General features: G+C 47.7%; 1 protein-coding gene across 3 annotated transcripts in view; it reads left to right on the top strand.

Annotated features, from left to right (window-relative positions):
- Positions 1-19,440, top strand: part of LOC311529587 (rho GTPase-activating protein 39-like) — a 121,849-nt gene that overhangs the window by 31,367 nt on the left and 71,042 nt on the right. Inside the window, exon 1 of one of the 3 annotated variants that reach the window (XM_084645632.1) lies at positions 9,502-9,606. The exons of the other annotated variants lie outside the window; for them this stretch is intronic. The gene's annotated coding sequence lies outside the window, so the exon portion shown is untranslated. Of the gene's footprint in view, positions 1-9,501; positions 9,607-19,440 lie in introns of those variants that run through there. 3 annotated transcript variants of the gene reach the window in all.

Genomic DNA, 19,440 nt, shown 5'->3' with positions numbered 1-19,440 from the left:
ATTTTTGTACTTCATGTACTGTACTTGCCTTGAATTTGTCATTTTCCTGCGGACATTCCACTATTAGTACCGCACTGTAGGTATTAGTATTTATTGAACTGTAACTTGCCGTTCTGTAACACGACAATTGAATCGTTCTTGTTTCTATATAATGCACATTTTAACAATTGTAACCCTAAATTGTAAATCTCTTTGGAAAAAGGCGCCAGCAAAATGAATAAAAATAAACAACTTTGATGGGAGGTGAACGTGTTCCATAGAAGAGCTACCATATAAAATGACAGGTTTCAGAGTAGCAGCCGTATTAGTCTGTATTCGCAAAAAGAAAAGGAGGACTTGTGGCACCTTAGAGACTAACACATTTATTTGAGCATAAGCTTTCGGGAGCTACAGCATCATAGGGCCTAATCACATCAGCCACGCTATCAGAGGCTCATTCACCTGCACATCTTGTGTATATATGCCATCATGTGCCAGCAATGCCCCTCTGCCATGTACATTGGGGAAACTGGACAGTCTCTACGTAAAAGAATCAATGGACACAAATCAGACGTCAAGAATTATAACATTCAAAAACCAATCGGAGAACACTTCAATCTCTCTGGTCACTCGATTACAGACCTAAAAGTGGCAATTCTTCAACCAAAAAAACTTCAAAAACAGACTCCAAGGAGAGACTGCTGAGTTGGAATTAATTTTCAAACTGGATACAATTAACTTAGGCTTGAATAGAGACTGGGAGTGGATGGGTCATTACACAAAGTAAAACTATTTCCCCATGTTTATTCCCCTGCCCCCAACCCCCACTGTTCCTCAGACGTTCTTGTCAACTGCTGGAAGTGGCCCATCTTGATTATCACTACAAAAGGTTTTCTTTCCCCTCCTGCCCCTCCGCTCTCCTGCTGGTAATAGCTCATTTTACATGATCACTCTCCTTACAGTGTGTATGATAACACCCATTGTTTCATGTTATCTATGTATATAAATCTCCCCACTGTATTTTCCACTGAATGCATCCAATGAAACGAGCTATAACTCACGAAAGCTTATGCACAAATAAATTTGTTAGTCTCTAAGGTGCCACAAGTACTTCTTTTCATATAAAATGATTTTTTGTAATTTTTTATAAAAAAATAAAATCAAAAATCTATTTATTTTTAGAAAACCTAACGAATGCCTTCATTGTGCTTTAGCAATACAATACAATATCTATTAAGCAAAACCTGTAAACTTAATGCAATTTTGATCATGTGGTTATCTAGGATTGCTGTGGATAGCTAGGAATGCATCCGATCCCATCTCATAGTGCATCTTGACCTTTAGCGGTACGATCATGTTTTTCCCACAGCACCTATGGTTGCCTCTGGCATTTCCTAACTTTTGAGTGTTGAGCTTTGTGACCTAAACACTTATGGTTCCGGCACTGGTGAGCTGTGCTGTATAAAACCAGATCTTGGTCATCTCAAATGGTCACCCAAAGTTAGTGGACACTTAACCTTAATCTCTCTGAGCATTAGTTCCCCGTCTGCAAAATGGGGATAATACTCACCTCACAGGGGAGTTATGAAAATAAATTTATTAATGTTTGTGAAGCACTCAGATGCTATAGCCACGAGTATCTTAGAAAAACCTATAAGGAAATGGATAGCTCTGAGGATGGATAGCTCTGTCCTCAGAGCACGTTTTGAATAGTATGCAGTAAAATGAGCCCCAGGGCCACGTATTAAGCAACGAGGAGAAAACAAAATATTAAATAGCAGCTCATGCAGTGAGCACCATCCATCCTGTACATTCAGTGAGGCAGGGGTCCTGTGGAAAAAATAGTATGAGTGTGTGTAATTAATGGCTGTATCCTAATGCATATGCAGTAGGGGGCTGAATGAAGGTTGTGCGGAGTTCTTAATTGAGCCATCTGCACTGATGCCCAAGACTTTTTTTTGACCTGATACATTTAATTTAGAACCTAGTAAGGTGTGAGTAGTTCTGTATTATTCCCTTCAGCGTGCATGCCCTTTGCATGTTTGTCAGTCCTGCCTTGCATCTGCCCTTTGGTTGCCCATTCACCTACCTTGGTTAGGTCGGGTTGACATTCCTCACAGTTAATAGCTCTGAGTCATCTGCAAATGTTTTCATCTTGTTGTTCGTTATTCCTTGTGAGATCATGAATGGGTCTCTTTACCAAGCATTCGTGAGGCTCATAGACTGCAGTGTTCCCTTTCCTGGCTCTCCCACGTATGTCCTTCTGGGTTCTGGCTGCCTGCTCATTTGAGAGATGCTGCTGGTGGTACCTGCACCTTCCTCTGGAGTCCTAGCTCTGACCTTCTTGTTTTGAAAGAGATAGCATTGGGTCTCTCCTCCTGCTCCCCTTGTTGGATGGGGAGCAGCCTACATTGCAAAGATAGCTGTAAAAGTTTTAAATACTTTGCAGCTGTGCAGTCTCGCTGGTTGCGATAATTACACAGAACAAAAATTATAAGTCAGTTGTGTAGCTGTGGCTGCAGAATATTGTTCTATTCCCAGTTCACAGCTCGACTGATGTGGGCTAATGCCCAGTCACCAGAGCAGTTGCATACATTATGTATGATGTAGGGCTGTCGATTAGTCACAGTTAACTTATGCAATTAATTCAAGAAAAATCAATCGCAATTAATCACACTGTTAAACAATAGAATACCAATTGAAATGTATTAAATATTTTTGGATGTTTTCTACATTTTCAAATACATTGATTTCTATTACGACACAGAATACAAAGTAAACAGTGCTCACTTCATATTATTATTTTTTATTACAAACATTTGCACTGTAAAAAATGATAAACAAAAGAAACAGTAGTATTCAATTCACATCATACAAGTACTGTAGTACAATTACTTTATTGTGAAAGTGTAATTTATAAATGTAGATTTTTTGTTTGTTACATAACTGTACTCAAAAAGAAAAGGAGTACTTGTGGCACCTTAGAGACTAACCAATTTATTAGAGCATAAGCTTTCGTGAGCTACAGCTCACTTCATCAGATGCATATCGTGGAAACTGCAGCAGACTTTATATATACACAGAGAATATGAAACAATACCTCCTCCCACCCCACTGTCCTGCTGGTAATAGCTTATCTAAAGTGATCATCAGGTGGGCCATTTCCAGCACAAATCCAGGTTTTCTCACCCTCCACCCCCCCACACAAATTCACTCTCCTGCTGGTGATAGCCCATCCAAAGTGACAAACTCTTTACACAATGTGCATGACAATCAAGTTGGGCTATTTCCTGCACAAATCCAGGTTTTCTCACATCCCCCCCACCCCCATACACATTGTCATGCACATTGTGTAAAGAGTTGTCACTTTGGATGGGCTATCACCAGCAGGAGAGTGAATTTGTGTGGGGGGGTGGAGGGTGAGAAAACCTGGATTTGTGCTGGAAATGGCCCACCTGATGATCACTTTAGATAAGCTATTACCAGCAGGACAGTGGGGTGGGAGGAGGTATTGTTTCATATTCTCTGTGTATATATAAAGTCTGCTGCAGTTTCCACGATATGCATCTGATGAAGTGAGCTGTAGCTCACGAAAGCTTATGCTCTAATAAATTGGTTAGTCTCTAAGGTGCCACAAGTACTCCTTTTCTTTTTGCGAATACAGACTAACACGGCTGTTACTCTGAAACCTGTACTCAAAAACAAAACAATGTAAAACTTTAAGCCTACAAGTCTTCTTGTTTGCCTTAGCGATTGGCTGAACAAGTTTGTTTACATTTACGGGAGATACTGCTGCCCATTTCTTATTTATAATGTGAGAAAGTGAGAACAGGAATTCACATGGCACTTTTGTAGCCGGCATTGCAAGGTATTTACGTGCCAGATATGCTAAACATTTGTATGCTCCTTCATGCTTTGGCCACCATTCCAGAGGACATGCTTCCATGCAGATGATGCTCGTTAAAAAAATAATTAATTAATTAAATTTGTGACTGAACTCCTTGGGGGAGAATTGTATATCCCCAGTTCTGTTTTACCTGCATTCTGCCATATATTTCATGTTATAGCAGGCTCGGATGATGACCCAGCACATGTTCGTTTTAAGAACACTTTCACTGCAGATTTGACAAAATGCAAAGAAGGTACCAATGTGAGATTTCTAAAGATAGCTACAGCACTCGACCCAAGGTTTAAGAATCTGAAATGCCTTCCAAAATATGAGAGGGACGAGGTGTGGAGCATGCTTTCAGAAGTCTTAAAAGAGCAACACTCCATTGCGGAAACTACAGAACCTGAACCACCAAAAAAGAAAATCAGCCTTGTGCTGTTGGCATCTGACTCAGATGATGAAAATGAACATATGTCGGTCTGCTCTGCTTTGGGTCATTATTGAGCAGAACCCATCATCACCATGTCCTCTGGAATGCTGATTGAAGCATGAAGGGACATATGAATCTTTAGCACATCTGGCACGTAAATATTTTGTGACTGCAACTACAACAGTGTCATGCGAATGCCTGTTCTCGCTTTCAGGTGACATTGTAAACAAGAAGCGGGCAGCGTTATCGCCTGTAAATTGTAACCAAACTTGTTTTGTCTGAGCAATTGGCTGAAGTAGGACTGAGTGGACTTGTAGGCTCTGAAGTTTTACATTGTTGTATTTTTGAATGCAGTTATTTTTTGTATAGAATTCTAGATATTTGTAAGTTCAGCTTTCATGATAAAGAGATTGCGCTACAGTACTTGTATTAGGTGAACTGAAAAATACTATTTTGTTTGTTTTTTACAGTGCAAATATTTGAAATAAAAATAATAATATAAAGTGAACTCTGTACACTTTGTATTCTGTGTTGTAATTGAAATCAATATATTTGAAAATGTAGAAAACATCCAAAGTATTTAAATAAGTGGTATTCTATTGTTTAACAGCGTGATTAATCACGATCAATTTTTTTAATCATTTGACAGCCCTAGTATGATGGTTTGTCAGAGCCTCTTCTAATCTGCAGGACGCGCTCATTCTTGGGCTGTTCTTCTCTTTGCACCAACGGCCCAGGCAGCAGCTACCAACTTTCAGCCCATTCTGCTCCTCTAGGGCCTTCTTGCTAATGCTGAGAGGAAGCACTGAAGAGAGTGGAGGTGGTGGTGCGGGGGGGTCCTGCTGCATCCTTGAGCTAGTGAGAATACTAGTTACGTGATTTTGTTCCTTGTGAGAGTGGGGAAAGTGGTTAGCATCGATCGGTCCCTTGGGGTTTTAGTGGGGTTGTCTTTCAGACTTTGCCAGGTGCACCCCCAGTGATTTACCATGACCTGAAAGCTGCCAGTGCGCCAGCAGGCCCATGGTGCCCTCACATTTATTTGTCCTTGTACACTGTAATCCATACCAGGGAGTCAGCCTTCCCAGAGCCTGTGGCCCCGTCTACACTAGCACATTTTAGCTGTGCTTACAGTCCTGTAAGGTAGGACGACGTGTGTTCACCGGCGTGGTAGCTGGGTATGGTTAAGCCCTATGGGAAGAGGGACCACAGGTTGGGTGCTCAGGACTCAGGAGGCCTGGGTTCAATTCCCTTCTCTGCCACACACTTCCTGTGGGACCTGAGGCCAGTCACTTTGTCTCCCTGTGCCTCAATTCCCTCTCTGCACAAGGGGGCCGATAGCACGGCAGGGAAGTTGGGAGGATAAATCCATTAAAGATTGTGAGGTGCTCAGATGCTGTGGTGCTGAGGGCCAGATAGGTACTAGCTAGAGCCAGCCCCGTGTTTAAACATACCGTTTTCTAATGTAGGCAAGGCCCATGGTTCTGGAAACAACCATCTTAGCTTGGGAGTGCCCTGGAAACTGCATCTGAGATGTCACCTCCCTTTAGAGAGGGGGAGCAGCTGTGTGGATCTGACCATGACCCGCAGAGATGTGGGAGCTTACTGTTGTCTCAGGAAGGCATTAAGAGGCTTGGAGGCTGCCTCTTGGCTCGTGGGCAGGACCCTTGCAGAGCGGTGGAAGTAAAGCTGCCACCAGACTAGTTCTCGTGGGTTTGCTGACTCTCGTGAGTGTTTGCTGCCTCCTGCTCTGAAGCTGCGGGTGCAGGGCAAGCAGCTGCTTTGTCAGTCTGCTGCTGCTGATGCTCCTCTCACCGCCTAATCTGTGCTAACATCATGTCTGCCAATGGGAATCATTCCCCAGACGCTTTTCCCTTGTTTGGTGGAAATGAGGGAGCAGTGGGAATCTCCTTTAATGCTTAAGAGGAAAACTTTCCAGACAGTTGCCCCTGCCTGTGACAAGAGGCATCTGTTGAGCGCCTTTTCCTCTCCCGGTGTTTTGGGTCCCAGGATCACAGTGCCCTCTTCCCAGTACCGAGAGGAATTCAGGGAGTGCATCTAGCAGTTAAAGCAGAGCTCCTCAATTCTACGCCTGACTCAGCTGCCTCTGGGGAAGGTGGGGCGGCGCGAGTGCTTGGAAAGCGCTTGGGGACCCTCGGCTGAAAGGTGCCATCTAGGGGCCCAGGAGTCTTGTTGAGTACATCTTGCCACGTTTGCACAGGAAATGTCTTGGCATGTAGAGGGATTGAGTTGTAATTGCCAAAAGATAATTAGTTTGCGAGGTCAGATTGCTGCTGTAGCTGAGTGCGTAGCTCCTTGTCAGGAATGCACAGCAGTGCTTGCTCCTAGGAGGCTTGTGATCCAAGCTGTAATATTTTTTCTAATAATTTCTCGGTGAGGTATTGTTAAACTTGCTGTATATTTTCTATGCTAAGTCTTTTTTTGGCTGGACAGGAAAGAGCCAGGATGTGGGCTTCGGAGATTCATTTCAATGGAGGTACAGTATTTCCAAAAGCCCAGTTTTGGAATGGTTCCCAGGCTTTTGAAAGCAGCGAACCTGCAGACGTACCCTGGGGGCAGCTGGCGCTTGTTGCTCTGCACAGCATAGCATGCAATTAAACTGAGGCTGGATGGGAGCAGAGTTGGGCTGGGTTCATCTTTGTTTTCCTTACTGTTGAGACACTCGGAGCCCGAAGAACCAGCCTCTGTGAAAGCTGGTCAGTGTGGCAAAGGGGCTGAGGTTGAGCGCTTGCTGGCGCTGCCTGCCCCTCTGGCAGTCCGTCCCAGATTGGTGCAGTGCACCTGGGAAGGTGAGGGAGGGAGGCTACTTTGCTGACTGTCGGTCTGAAATGCCCAGGCCCTGAAAGGCCAAACGGCTCATCTCAAGGTTCGCTGAGCTGAGCAGACGCCGCGGCCTGGGACAGAGGAGGCTCCAGTGGAGGCACATGGGAGATTGGGGCTTTTAACCTCTCTGTAAAGTCGATGAGGAATAAGCCTTGGGCCGTGTGTTCCCTTGCCTCCACTAGGCCTGCCTGAGGCTGGGCTCCAGGAAGCAGAGGCCGTGGTAGTAGAAAGCATTGTCCCGTGAGGTGGGAGCTGTCCTTAATGCCCTGTGCTCTGCCACTCAGGGCAGCCTCAGGAGAGCCTGTCCTGCTGCTCCAGGCCCTGGGCAGGGGGTGGGCCCCCGTGAGCCTCCCCACAGGAATGAGGAAGCTTGGTCATCCTGCCCCCTAAGACTTTTGGGCTGCCCAGGTCACATCCGGAACAGCCTTTCCTGATGGGCTGTTGTCCGTGGCCTTTGGCCCTTAATAAAACAGGAGGCGAGTGGCTGCAGGCTGTGTGAGGGTCTGAACGTTCCCATTCTGTTGTAAGGGCCCGGGACAGGCATCTAAGGGTGGGGTTAAGGCAGCTGGGTGGAGCCTCACAGCTGAGCCCTGTGACCACTCTGGGGGCACAGAGGTGGCAGCAATAGACCCTTTCGTTCCTTGGGAGGAGCAGCAGCAGCCCCCCTCCTCAGAACAGCAGGGCCACCCTATCCCTTGGAGTCAGCTGCAGGGGCTCCCTATCACTCTAGAGCAACTACAAGGGAGGCAACAGGGGATCCTTTTCCCACCCCACAGAGGCAGGGGGTGTTTCACTACTTAGTTCAACAGCCAGGCTTTATCTGCTTGGGTGGGTGGGCCAGGCCCCCTGCACGGTTCTCTCTCTGCACATACTGGGAGTGGTGGCGGTGGCGGCACAGGGGCTTGGCATTAACGCTCCATTGAGAAGCATGGGACTGTTCCTCTCTCTTGGAGTTGTTGTCTCAGGCTCTCAGCACACGCAGGCAGATGTCACTGGGATGGTGACACATTTCTCGAGTCACATTTTCAAATTTCTCTTTGCCCCATGAGGGCGAGAAAATTACTTTTTCTTTTAACTGAAAGCTCAGCTTCAGCTGTAATCACGTGACTCCAGGAGCTGGGGCATAGGTCTGTAGTGCCTATATCTCTAGCTCTGGCTGGGCTGCTTTGGTTATGCTATCCACTCATCTCTCACCCTTGTGGTGCGCCCATTGCCTGGAGCCAGCACTGTATTTGAGGGGATTTCCCTTTGCCCCCTCACTGAGTTTCTCCCAAGAAGTCCTGGCTGTTTTGATGTTCCTTTTTCCTTTCCCTGTGAGGCCTCTGCAGCAGAGATGCAGCCTGGGTTTCACAGGAAGCTGTTGTTAGTTTTGCTGTCTAGCCATAGGGAGCCCCTGCAATGCACCCTCCATTCTGGTCAGCCTTTCTCATGGGGTGGCTGTCCCTCTCTGCAAAGGGGCCAAAGCTCTGCTCCCAGCAGTTGCTGCAGCAGCCATGAGACCCAGTGTAAAATCAGGCTCCAGTTGGGTAGTTGGAAGCATGCTGGCAAGATCTGCTGTAGCTCCCTAATTGATATGGGGGCCAGATGTAAAATCCGTGATGTCAGGGAGACTGGGAGTGAGAATTATCTCTGCACCCATGAGGGAAACAGACAAATTCTCTTCTCTGGAGCCCTGTGTTTCCAGAATAGAGTCTTGGGAGCCTGTGTTTTTCCCCGTGGGGGCAGAGGGTTAGCGCTGGTGTGGGTTGAGGCCAGAGGGTTCTTTACAACATGGCTTCTTCTAAAATGTCACAGGCACCTGTTCCGAAGGTGGGTGCCTGGGGTACGGAACCCACTTGACTTCAGTGAGTGCTGTGGGCGCTGCCTACCTCTTCCTCCTGTCCCGGGCCCACTGGAGTCTTCTGTTCCATGCCTCCTGTGTAACAGAGTTACCCAGCCGCAGGGCATGCTCTGCTGCCCCGGGAGCTGGCTTTTGGAGGGAGGCTTCCCTGCCCTACTCATGGCAGGCTGTTTCCAGGCTCCCAGCGGAGCTGTGCGTTGATGTGAAAGGTTCGGACCTGGACGGTGGCAGTGAGCCATTTGTTCCGTATTTTCACAGACCAGTCCACGTCTCACGCTGAACAGATGCTGCTTTGTTTGCACAGTGCCCATTTTCGGAGGCAGTAGAATCTTTTGGGTGCCGGCTGGAGTTATATTTGCCTTGGTTCCTCTGTCATTTTTGCGGCTGGGATGCTTATGTGTGTATTAGCTGAGGAGATATACACCCCTGCTTTTATTTTTAGATTTAAATGACAGCTTTCCTGGGCTTGATGGAGAGGAGCCAGACAGTGAAAGTCTGGCCACAGGAGGAGTTGACTTTCACTGTCCTCGCTTCAGAAGTGAGCCAAGCCAGCCGGCGGGGATGTGCGGTCACTGGGGAGAGCTTAGACAGAGCTTTCCAGCCCCACATGTCAGCTCCATGAGGCAGGTGAGCACTGCTGTAGGGATTAGCCCTGCTGCCGTGAAAGGGTTGGGCTGGTGGGTTTGTGCAGCTTCAAGAAGTCCAGGAGCCTGGGCTTTATTGCTCAGCGGGCATGTGGCGGTCTCTCAAGCAGGATTTCTGTTGCTAGCTGGAGTCCAGTGCAGTTTGCACAGGTCGCTCTCTCAGGAGTGGGTGGCTGTTCTGGCCCCAAGGCAGGTTGGCCTCTTGGAAGCAGGTGCTGTGCTAGGCATGTGGGTGAGGGGAGGGGCACAACCCGCTTGAAAGGAGAAACAGGGTGGGGCTGTGGGGATGACACTCTTAAACCTCCAGGTGGAGACTGCCTCAGCTCTTCTGCCAGTCGGCAGCCTGGAGCTCTGGGGCGGGGAAGGGAGACTTCTCCTTTCTCTCCAGTTCCCGTAGGGTGGGGGTGAAGGCTGGAGTCCAGCCTGCTGGGTGCCCTGTCCATCACCTCTGGGAAGACACCTGCTTCACACTCCCTAGTTTGCCTTCTCTGGCTGAGGTCGGGGGGTTTCTTGAGCCCCACAGGGTGTTGTCACGGAGGCACAGGCTCAGCACTCGGGCACCGCTCTGAATGAAGTCAGGCAGGACTCTAGTGCAGTGTCTCTCCCCTTGGGGTGTGCGCTCACCTGGGCAAGAAATCTCCTTGGCTTCAGCGCCTCCTGGGTCTGACCTCGGAGCCTTCAGCCCTCTGTCCATCCATGGGCTCCCCACAGCCAGTCCCGCTGGATGAGACACCTGGGGAAGCCTCACACACCCCAAAGGGCCCTGCCCGTAACTCCACAATCAGCAGTGACTCTCGAAAGCTTATGCTCAAATAAATTGGTTAGTCTCTAAGGTGCCACAAGTCCTCCTTTTCTTTTTGCGAATACAGACTAACACGGCTGTTACTCTGAAATCAGCCAGAGTGTAACACAGAAGGTTTATTAGTTGCCAGGACGACAGCGTAGAACAGAGCTTGTTAGCACAGAAAGCAGGAACATTCAGAAAACTCCTTCCTCAGGGGATCCAGAGCCCTGGACTCTCCCCAGTTCAGCTCAGCTCCTCTGTCTCGTCCTCCACTTTTCAGTATTGCAGTGTGCGCGCTAGAATTGGAGATGCGGGAACAGCAATGGCTTCACAAGCACTATGCAGAGAATCAGTGCACCTCTCCACTCCTCCTGTTCGGCCCTCCCCGGTTAGAGCCAGGGCTCATGTTCGCCCTCAACCCCAGTCTACACTGGGAGCTTTTGTTCAGTTGGTTGAAACCAGGACTGCTAAGCCCCTTTCAGAGTCACTGCTTTCCAGGATAGAACCCCCGCGCCCAGCCTGCGAGCGTGGCCTGCATTCCTCCTGCCCAGATGGCTGAGCTTGCATTTGGCTGCACTAAAACACATCTGCATGAGCCCAGTTCCCCAACTGATCCACTTTGCTCTGTCCTTGTCATGGTTTATCAGCCCATCAGCTACTCAGCGATGATTTTTGTTTTCTTTCAGATCATTGATAGCTATGGAATAGTGTTTGGCTGTGAATGATCCCTTTGAGACCCCAATAGTTGACAGGTATTCCTCATCCCACTCCCTCCCCAAAGAAATGGGGGTCGGGGGGAGAAGAAGAGTGGAAATGAGGAAGATCTGAATACCCTCCAATCTGTAAGAGTCTGGTGGGGAGGAATGGCCTTCAGAATAATGAAATGAAAGCCCTTGGGTAGAGTTGAAATGGGTAAGATAATGTTGATTGCTATTTATTGACGCATGGCTGAGCAGCACTCTGGGGCATCTGTGTACAGGAGTGGGGAACTGAGAGGTCTGCACATTAGAGCAAAAAAGATGTTTTAGACCAATGGTTCTCAAACTTTTGTACCAGTGACGCCTTTCACACAGGAAGCCTCTGAGTGCGACCCCCCCCCGCTTATAAATTAAAAAAATGTTTTTATATATTTAACACCATTATAAATGCTGGATGCAAAGCAGGGTTTGGGGGGTAGGCTGCCAGCTCGCGAACCCCCCCCATGTAATTACCTCGCAACCACCTGAGGGGTCCCAACCCCCAGTTTGAGAACCCCTGTTTTACACCCACAGTCCCTCTGCCGGGAGCTTCCCACTCGTGTGCTGCCCACTCGAGTTTAAAATGTCCCTGGAGGTAGCTCTCCTGCTCCTGACCTGGAGGGCTGTTCCCCCAGTGCAGTGGACTTGACTGTGTTGGGAAATGTTTCCTGGTGTTTGTGCTCCTCTCCAAACTAAGCTGCTGCGTGAGGCAGATGCCTTATTACCTGAGCTGAGGAAGAGCTCTGTGTAAGCCCGAAAGCTCGGTTCTCTCACCACCAGAAGCTGGTCCAATAAAGGATATTGCCTCCCCCACCTTGTCTTGCTAATAAGTAGGGCTGTCAAGGATTAATCGCGCGATTAATTGTGCTATTAATCACACTGTTAATAATAGAAACCATTTATTTAAATATTTTTGGTTGTTTTCCACATTTTCAAATATATGGATTTCAGTTACAACACAGAATACAAAGTGTACCGTACTCACTTTATATTTATTTTTGATTACAAGTATTTGAACTGTAAAAAAAAAAAGAAAAAGAAACAGTATTTTTCAAGTCACCTCATAGAAGTACTGTAGTCAGAGTCACATCCGTGTTAGTCTGTATTCGCAAAAAGAAAAGGAGGACTTGTGGCACCTTAGAGACTAACCCATTTATTTGAGCGTAAGCTTTCGTTGTAGCTCACGAAAGCTCACACTCAAATAAATTGGTTAGCCTCTAAGGTGCCACAAGTCCTCCTTTTCTTTTTGCAAGTACTGTAGTGTAATCTCTTTGTCGTGAAACTGGTGCACGGGTTTAAAGACCACATGACCCTGGTTGGGAAAGTGTTTTTCCACCATGCTTGTCCTGCCCAAAATTCATGTTGCCCAGTAAAAATCCTCAGTTGTCCAAATTTTTGTAGCATCGGTAACATTTACAAGAAAAACAGTTGTGTCCCTAATAGCAGTGCTTGGATTTCTCTCATTTGTTGTTTTAAATTTGATTGTCTTCCACACATTCCTTTCTCTCAGTTTTGTGTCTTCCATCCTCTATTTAGTAACAACTCCTGTTTTCTCTGCTGGCCTTGTACTGAGCTGTTCATCTTAGCATGGGGGGTGGGCGGGGGAGGAAGGAGAGAGAAAGGCCTAACTAGGGCCCCACGTGTCTTTTCATTGTTTAGAAGGGCTGTGTTTCTGTTTGCCCATTAAAGCTTAGCAGCTGTCTGGGCACTATCTTGTTTCCTGTGTGCAGCATATGTGACTTAGTCTGTTAGGGCAATGCTAGTACTTAGCACAGACCTAGCCCTGTGCAAATAGGAATTCTCACAGTGGCTCGGAGAGGTACTTCTGTGTAGCCACACTCTGTTGCTTAGGCACTGAGAAGCTAAGCCCACGGCCATGTCAGAAATCAGCAGCAATAGAGATGGGGAATGCCAGGTTTCCAATCCCATGCCTGGCCCATGCTAGGGTTCTAGATTAAACATTGCATGTGGGCATTTATAGTCTCCATGGCTTGTGTTTCTGTAGTAGAGGGTAAATCCATCCTCATCATCGTATCCATTCATTATAGTCCACACCTGAACATAGCCATTATAGGAACAACATACCCTCGTATCTCAATGTCTGTACTTTGACTCTTTTACCCCCAGTCGGGGATATTGCAGATTATGTACTCCTTACACCATCCGATCCTAAACTGAATTTTGCACCCCTTGATAATCTGTGCCTTACTTCCTGATAACCAGAAACTTCTACGCTTAAACGCTTTACCATTTCTTTTATTTTAACATCATCTTAATAAAATTATTAAAGTTGAGCATCGCTGCAGTTGGTTCAATTTAATAAATATGTGATGACCTCAGGCTTCTGGTGCACTCCCCATGGGGCCTTTAGGTGGGCAAAGTCTGAGTTTTCCTCCTACCACAGAGCACTGCTTCCTGGGCCAAATGAGGTGTGCAGTGGACACTCCTGTTTCCAGGATAGGTAAATGCTCCTCTCCCCCACCTCCTCTTTCCAATGAGTCAGATGGATAATATGCAGTGCTCTGGGGCCTTTGAAAGTGACAGGGTTTAGCAGGCTGGCGTTTTCTTTTCCTCACAATGACTGTGCAGATCTTGTGCAGGGCTTGTCATTGTGCAGGACTTGTCATCGGGAGCTGGTTCGAAGGGCTGCAGAATAACAGGTGTGCTGGAGACTTTCACTCTGAAATATTGATTAGGCCAGTGGAAGGTTATGAAAGCTAGAGGTAGGCTCTGCAGTTCCTGGCCTTAGCTGAGCGGGGTCCCCAGGAGCTGGAGTTTGGGGGGAGAGTCAAACTTAGTCCATTTGTCTTTGAAGGAGAATAGTTTGCAGATGCAAGTTAAATCTGGCGTGGAGCTTGGCAGGAGGACAGTGAGTTGCAGCCTCCCTGTTTCTCTGCCCAGTTTATATAATAGCATTTAAAGTAAATAAAATGTCAGCCTTGAAGGGCTGTTAAAGAGGGAAGGAGGGATGGAGCCAGCCTGTGAGGACAGCTCCTCTGCCTGTGTGAAGTATTCCCGCTCCCACCTCCTGCATTCTCTGTGCTGGGAAAGGGTCGGAGGAGCCCTGGAGCTGAGCTAGCTGGCTGGCCTGGGCATGGAGGAAGCTGGCAAGTAGTTTGCAGCAAGCCCCCCTGTAGTAAATGGCGAAGGCTGTTGCCATCAGAGCATTGTAGCTCTGCTGTGTGGGTACCCATGGCGCAGATCAATGGGTAAAATGTCTGCCCAGCCCAATGCACCTGCCACAGACAGCAGGGTGGCGCAGAAGCCTGTGTTTTGCTCCTTCCTGAGGAAGTGTTTAGACTAGCCTTTCCCCCTAAAACTTCTCACCATTGCACTAGCTCCTGTGTAGCTCCTAATGGTACAACAGATAAGGCCCCCACTGTGTGCCCACTGGCGTTTTAGGTACCATCTCAGAGCATGTCTAGTGGGTACGGTGCTTAAAATGCTGGTAGCCACAGTGCTTTATCTATGCTAGTGCTCCCCCCAGTCCTGCCACCAGTGCAATGGAGGAACATTTCGGGAACAAGTATCTCCTTCAGCCCTCAGGAAAATCAGTGTGCACTGGGCGAGTAAGTGCCTTTGCTGTTGGTCTTTTCCGGAAGCTCCATAGCAAGCAGCTCAGAGCTGTGCTTTAATGTCAAAGCGTTACAACCCTTGGAATGTATTTGTGTATTTACAGAATGCAAAGGAAACATCTGAAATCTATGAAATAATAGAGGCTACATGCTGGGGCTGTATTTCTGTGGTTCAAAGGGAGGTTTTATTTGTCAGCCAAATGGATCATTTCAAGCTTTGGTTACTGACTTACATGACAAACTTGTTACCAAGTCTAGAGACCTGGTCAGGTAGGGCTCTGGGCTGATTTCCGGAGTGTTACTGTATTTCAGCCAAGATGACTGAAGATGCACATAGACCCTGTAGAGTTTGCTCCTGAGAAGGCCAGGCAAAAAACCCTGGGAAAGGTTTGCTCTGCGTTTTACTTGAGATGGGCCTGACCTAGGGTGACTAGATGTCCTGATTGTATAAAGAAAAGGAGGACTTGTGGCACCTTAGAGACTAACCAATTTATTAGAGCATAAGCTTTCGTGAGCTACAGCTCACTTCCTCAGATGCATATCGTGGAAACTGCAGCAGGCTTTATATATACACAGAGAATATGAAACAATACCTATTCCCACCCCACTGTCCTGCTGGTAATAGCTGCTTTGTCTTATATAGGCCCCTGTTAACCCCCACCCCGTGTCCCGATTTTTCATAGTTGCTGTCTGGTCACCCTAGCCTGAACTAAAACTGTGAATCCATACTCCTTCACCCTTGGGGAAATGCAGAAGTAAATCCAGACTTTGTGACTAGACCCTGTACTCTACAATAGGCAGAAGTAAAATCCTGGAACAGAACTTTGTCTGAGTTGGGATCTGGATCTGAACTTTATGATGCAGGCTGTTCTCTAACCTTCATGCTGATTCCTTCTTGTCCCTTCACATTCACACTACTGCCAGGGGCACCTTTGCTTTGACCTGATAAGGCTGGTTTGTGATTATTTTATATTCATCAGGGCACTCCAAGCTGGGATGTTATCTATCTAAGATCCTGGGTTTAGCAAAGCTTTGCAGAGTTCCTGATCTGATGCTCTAAGCTTGGATTGTGTCAGCCCAATGCTGGCGTCTCTCTAGGAATGCGCTGCCTCCCTCTCTCTCTTTTTCCTTTTGTTGTTTAGACTCTTCTTTACACATAAGAGTAATTGAAATGGAGTGTGGTACAGAGTGAGCTGAATGTCCCTTTGTTTCATTGCAGCTTGGCAATTCACAGCTTCCAGATATTTACCGGAACAAAGAGGTCATAAGACCAAATCTCAGGTTAATTTGCCTTTGCACACAAAGGTAAAAGTAAACTCCAAGAGCAGCAGACTATAGTTAACAGCAACACAAACACAGCCATGGATTGGTGCCATTAGAAGGGGTTGTGAAGTTACTTTCAATAGGTTTCAGAGTAGCAGCCGTGTTAGTCTGTATCCGCAAAAAGAAAAGGAGTACTTGTGGCACCTTACTTATGCTGAAATAAATGTTAGTCTCTAAGGTGCCACAAGTACTCCTTTTCTTTTTGCTTTCAGTAGTTACTCTGTGCCTTCCCTCTGTCCCAAGAAATAGTAACACTTCCAGAGCCCCTTGTTTCAGAGCTGAATTCTTGCAAACTGCTGCTGGCAGCGGGGATTTTGAGTACAATGCTGCTGAATTTTAAATAGTTTGATCATGCAACAGGGGACTTTGCCATTTTTCTGGTGTACGTAAACACTGTGAAACTCCCTCTTCCTTCCCTTGCTGAGCCATGATGCAAGTCACTTATTCTGCACTGCTAGCTTAACTCACCTCTTCTAGACCCTCCACTGGCCCAAGTGACCGCATCCCTCCCTGCCCTCTCCCACAAAATACATCTCCACTCTTGTCCTGTGTCTATCGATGCAGTTTTTCCCCTCAGGCTGTCTTGACAGCGCCTCTTGAATCTCTCTTGGTCAGCTTTAAGCTCAGGCTGGCTGAAATGGAACCCCTGACCACTATACTCCCCCGTCTCTTTATCACTGCTGGCAACACCACCCTGTCACTCATGCCCATAATGTTTTTTGGATCCTCCCTCTCTCTTGCCCTCACGGCTGGGCTGTGTTCATAACATGTCTGAGATCTGGCCTTTTCTTTCTGTCCACACAGCTACATCTTGCTAGGCCCTCCCCGTTCCCTGTTTGAGTCCTGCAGCGGCCTCCTGGCTGGCATTCCTGATGCTCATTCCAGGCTGGAGGTTGCAATATGCTCTTCATGGGGCTACATGTGAAAACCAGCCAGAAGCTTCAACAGCTGATCGGGAATGGCCATAAAGCGCCTGGTGCACGAGTGGCTTCTTGATCCCTTCCAGGTGCCATTCAGGGAGCTGCTGTCGGTCTTTAAAACCCAAAGTGGTTTGGATCCTGGCTGTCCAAGAGGCTGCTTCCCTCCTCATGTTCCGCCTCAGCAGTGAAGCTGGCTGTTGCCCTCTAGATATAAACCGTTGGGATCTGAGATCAGAATATTCTCTGTGGAGGGCCCTCTACTAGAATGTGCTGTTCCTGTGGGTCGGACTGTCCCTAGTTAATTACCCTTCTCTCTTCTCTGGCCCAAAGGCACGAGGAAGGGATTTTATGTACAAAGTCCACCCTTGTCAGCTCTGGCTTGGCTTTTGGCAGTGTGTTAACATGTTACGCTGCCCAGGACCAGCTGCAATGGGAGCGTTTTACAACTTAGAACACACATGAAAGGGTTAATTTGCAACTTGGTGAGCTGTGTGGGGCTGGTTTGGTTTGCGCTTTGTGTATGTGCCCTTGTCAGTGTGTAACTGTGCCCTGCAGCATGACCGTGGTACAGGCAGCAGGGGATTTTTGTGCTTGATCTTCATCTCCAAACCAAAAGGGCCCGGCTCAGGGTAGTTCTCTGGAGGGATGCAATGTTCTAGGTGAAGGGCCTTCATGTCCGTGTTCTGTGTCTAACCCCAGAGAGGCTCTGCAAGACAACAGTGTCCTCAGGAGAGATGCTGACGGGTCTGGAGTGCCTGGCTCTCACTCCCAGCCCCACCTATACCTGGGTTAACAGAAGTGAGAATTGCCTTGAATGCTGTGGGGAGACATTAATTGTAAAGGGAGGTAAAACAACTGCCAGCACCCAAGCGTGGGAACTGTGAAGGAGTTGGTGGGTTTTCTGAATCGTTTGGCCCAGTTACCCCCAGTGGCTAATGAATATCACCTGACTAACCAGCCTAGTGCCTTACAGGTTTCAGAGTAGCAGCCGTGTTAGTCTGTATTCGCAAAAAGAAAAGGAGTCCTTGTGGCACCTTAGAGACTAACACATTTATTTGAGCATAAGCTTTCGTGAGGTACAGCTCACTTCATCGGCTGCTGTAGCGCACGAAAGCTCATGCTCAAATAAATGTGTTAGTCTCTAAGGTGTCACAAGTCCTCCTTTTCTTTTTGCGAATACAGACTAACACGGCTGCTACTCTGAAACTTAATATCTAAGAGTAGGGCTCTTAAAACTCCTCTCAGGAAGTGCCATCAAGTGCGGCTAAGCCCCTGCAGATGAATGCAGATGTTAGGGAACAATCTGCAGATGTAGCCCAGTGTTGCCATCGCATTCCTGGCCCCTGCCCATTACTCAGGCCTACTACTGGGCCTAGTGCGGGGTGTACTATGTCTTTCCCAATGTGCTCATCTGTTGGGTGTTTGGCCAGGCTGTTTACTGTTGTTCCAGCCCAGGCAGAGAGCTCATTGTGGATGGGTTGTTAGTCCCGCTCTCTGTGATCAGATGAGCTTTTGAGTTGTCCTGCTTGCCCTGTGTATTCTAGTGGCGCACAGTATCTCAATTCTGTAGGTCTTGTATCTTCTCCTCCCTGCAAGAAAACTCCTTCAGCTCTTTGGCTTCCCCAGCAGGCCAAACCTTCGGAGAGATCCCTGTAAATGAAACCCCTGCGGGCCGGCCCTGGGCACCTGTTGCTGTGCTGTACTCTAAGCACACCATCAGCCATGCTTGTTACCAGCACATCACCACTGGTTGTGTTTCTGCACCTTCTCCAGGAAAGTCTTGCCAGCTCCTTCCCATGAAAGAAGTGACCTGAAGTCACCTTTCTCCGGAGTCATCTTATGGGCTGGTCTCTCCAGATCCAGCCCTCTCCTTCCTGACTCACCTGTGCAGAGGAGAGGAGTTCTTGCAGCCCTTTGTTCAGATGAAAGTGAACCAAGTGCTGTGTCTGAGCAGTTTTGTGCTTTTAATTCAATACAGTTTTGAAGAGGCCTCAGAGACGGGCAGACTGCAGATCCCTTGGTCAAACTGCATGGGGATGAAGGCCAAGACTTTCAGAAACAGGACCCTAAAGTTAGGCACTTAAATGAGTGGCCAAGTGTGAAACATTCAGTTCCCCCATTAACGTCAGTGATAAAAATCCCACTTCAGCTAAATCAAAATAGGGCACTTTGAATCTGAAATAGCAACGCTCTGTTTCACCAGATCGGCACTGAACGACATAGGCTGTAATTCACACTTGTAGGCAGATGCCAATCTGTGGGCAGGGCCGGTCCTGAAGGCCCGATTTCCTGCAGCTGTGCAATGTGTGGTGGCTGCAAATTCCCTGACAAAGCAGCAACACTTGGGTCACACCTGGAGCCTTTGTTTATGCATGTGAGAGCCATGGCTTGGCATTTCCTGGCTCTTAGACGTGAATGCCCCCAGCCTATGGGTGCTCTGCCCTGCCATTGCCATTCTGGCTTGTTGTAACCCCTCTG

This window comes from Lepidochelys olivacea (genome assembly GCF_965140295.1).
Source record: "Lepidochelys olivacea isolate rLepOli2 genome assembly, chromosome: 13".
NCBI lineage: Eukaryota > Metazoa > Chordata > Testudines > Cheloniidae > Lepidochelys > Lepidochelys olivacea.
This window is presented reverse-complemented; position numbering and strand designations above follow the sequence as displayed.